Source organism: Macrobrachium rosenbergii, chromosome 40 (genome assembly GCF_040412425.1).
Source record: "Macrobrachium rosenbergii isolate ZJJX-2024 chromosome 40, ASM4041242v1, whole genome shotgun sequence".
Lineage (NCBI taxonomy): Eukaryota > Metazoa > Arthropoda > Malacostraca > Decapoda > Palaemonidae > Macrobrachium > Macrobrachium rosenbergii.
In genome coordinates this window covers 11907666-11910165 of record NC_089780.1, presented here as the reverse complement: position 1 = coordinate 11910165, position 2500 = coordinate 11907666, and the positions used below count along the sequence as shown (strand labels likewise).

Here is a 2500-nt window from a genome sequence, read left to right as displayed (position 1 = left end):
TACTTGTTTCTACTTGACTGTGACTGCAAACATTCCAGCTGATTCACTGACCTAATCTTTGGATTTTACTTACCATTCATAAGCTACTTACCGAAGCCAATCTTTAATCAAAATTCTTCTTAAATGTTGCTCACACTTCCTTGCTATCAAATCAGTTGTGGTAATTACTTTTATAACCACTTGCTCACTCCTTCCTCTCCAACAAACACTAGCATGCATTTTCTCTTCCTTTCAAACAAGTTTCGAAATCCCACATTACCAGCAATCAGTCCATTTCAGTACAAATTTCCTCCAGTGGTGCCTTGTTCCCATTCGCTGTTGGCGTGTCATCAGCAATTTGCACCACTGCCTTTCAGTATCGTCAACTTCGGCATTCAGGTCACCCATCATATCCACCCTTGCTTATTCTTCAAAATCAGCTGGACTCAGATTTCGACTCTCTTCACAACACTTATTACATATCTCTTCACTTGGGTCATGCACAATTCCAAAGCTTTTTCACTTTTATAACTAATCTTTGTTTCTTAACTAATCTGATATATATGTTTCTTGTAACGTAATACATAGCTTATATATATATATATGTATATATAATATATATATATATATATATATGTATGTATGTATGTATGTATGTAAATGTATGTATAACTGAATAACGAAAATATGGAACTTTATAAATAAAGACAAAATCACACACATACACACACACAGTACTCACACATATATATATATATATATATATATATATATATATATATATATATATATATATATATATATATATATATATATATATATATATATATATATATATATATATATATATATATATATATATATATATATATATATATATATATATATATATATATATATATATATATATATATAAAACTATTTGCATATTTATGTGTCACTTCTTGTTAAGTGGGACATGTTCTGTTCGTGCGCACTGGTCACTGTAGGCCAGAACGAGATTTAATGAACCGATTAATTATAACCTATGAATGCCAATATCTGAATCAACTAATGATGGTCCTGCCGCTCTGACCTTTGATGATTTTCATCCTCAGTGATGGTCAACATTCATAACGACACGAAATTTGTAGACAACGTAAGCTTAACGATAATTAGTCTACCGATCTGTGCTGACGAATGATCTCATTCTAGTACGGTCAATTAGCAGACGCCATGACGTTTCTCTCTCTCTCTCTCTCTCTCTCTCTCTCTCTCTCTCTCTCTCTCTCTCTCTCTATATATATATATATATATATATATATATATATATATATATATATATATATATATATATATATAGATAGATAGATAGATAGATAGATAGATAGATAGATATAGATAGATAGATATGATAATGGGGACTGTTTGTCCAAGAAAGCTTCTAACTTTTTCTGAAAAAATACTCCACTAGATAACTCTCTCTCTCTCTCTCTCTCTCTCTCTCTCTCTCTCTCTCTCTCTCTCTCTCTCTCTCTCTCTCTCTCTCTCTCTCTCTCTCTATATATATATATATATATATATATATATATATATATATATATATATATATATATATATATATATACTTGATAATGAGGACTGTTTGTCCAAGAAAGCTTGTAACTTTTTCTGAAGAAATGCTCCATTAGATACCATCCAGTTTGAAAGAGGTCCTGTTAGTAATTCTGTTAATGCACAGAACATTTATGTGTGTGATAAAGTGAATATTATATATATATATATATATATATATATATATATATATATATATATATATATATATATATATATATATATGCAGTATCAGCAACCAAGGGACCAGCAAGAATCATGTGACCACAGGTAAAACAAAACGAGCGCAGAGGTAAGCCAGTCAACACAATTAAGGTCCCAGGAAACCTGCATCATAACAGGTATCTTTGTTATGATCGAATGTGCCGTCATTAGGGAAGGGATTAATGAGTTATGCTCTCAATAAGGCCTAATAATGGCATTAGGAGACAATATTCCCCCAAAGCTAACAATTACCCAGGAAATGCCGTAGCAGTGTTGCCAATACGGGGAAGCAACCGTTTGGATCAACAATTCATATGCCCTGTTTCGTTGATTAGTTCATGGAAAGGTAATAGGACTGTAACTAAGATTAATAAAACGAGAGAGAGAGAGAGAGAGAGAGAGAGAGAGAGAGAGAGAGAGAGAGAGAGAGAGAGAGAGAGAGAGAGAGAGAGAGAGAGAGAGAGAGAGATACGTAGTTAATTGGATTACCAGTCCTCTCTAAATGGCTAAATCCTTGATGCAAGAAATTCATCGCTGATTAGTAATAACTGTATGAATAAACAGAATAATTGGTAAAATAATACTTAAATCCGGATATCGTTGGAACCTCTTATTGCCTTTCAGATTCCTGAACAATTCAAAAGGGTTCCGGAAATTGTACTTTGGTTTTGTCTTCACAGGGGAAAATATGTACATTGATAATAATTCCTGTATGAATAATATA

At 32.0% G+C, this 2500-nt stretch overlaps 1 protein-coding gene across 2 annotated transcripts in view; it reads right to left on the bottom strand.

Annotated features, from left to right (window-relative positions):
- The window catches only part of LOC136826122 (zwei Ig domain protein zig-8-like), a 248965-nt gene that overhangs the window by 62963 nt on the left and 183502 nt on the right, over positions 1-2500 (bottom strand). The window lies entirely within an intron of this gene.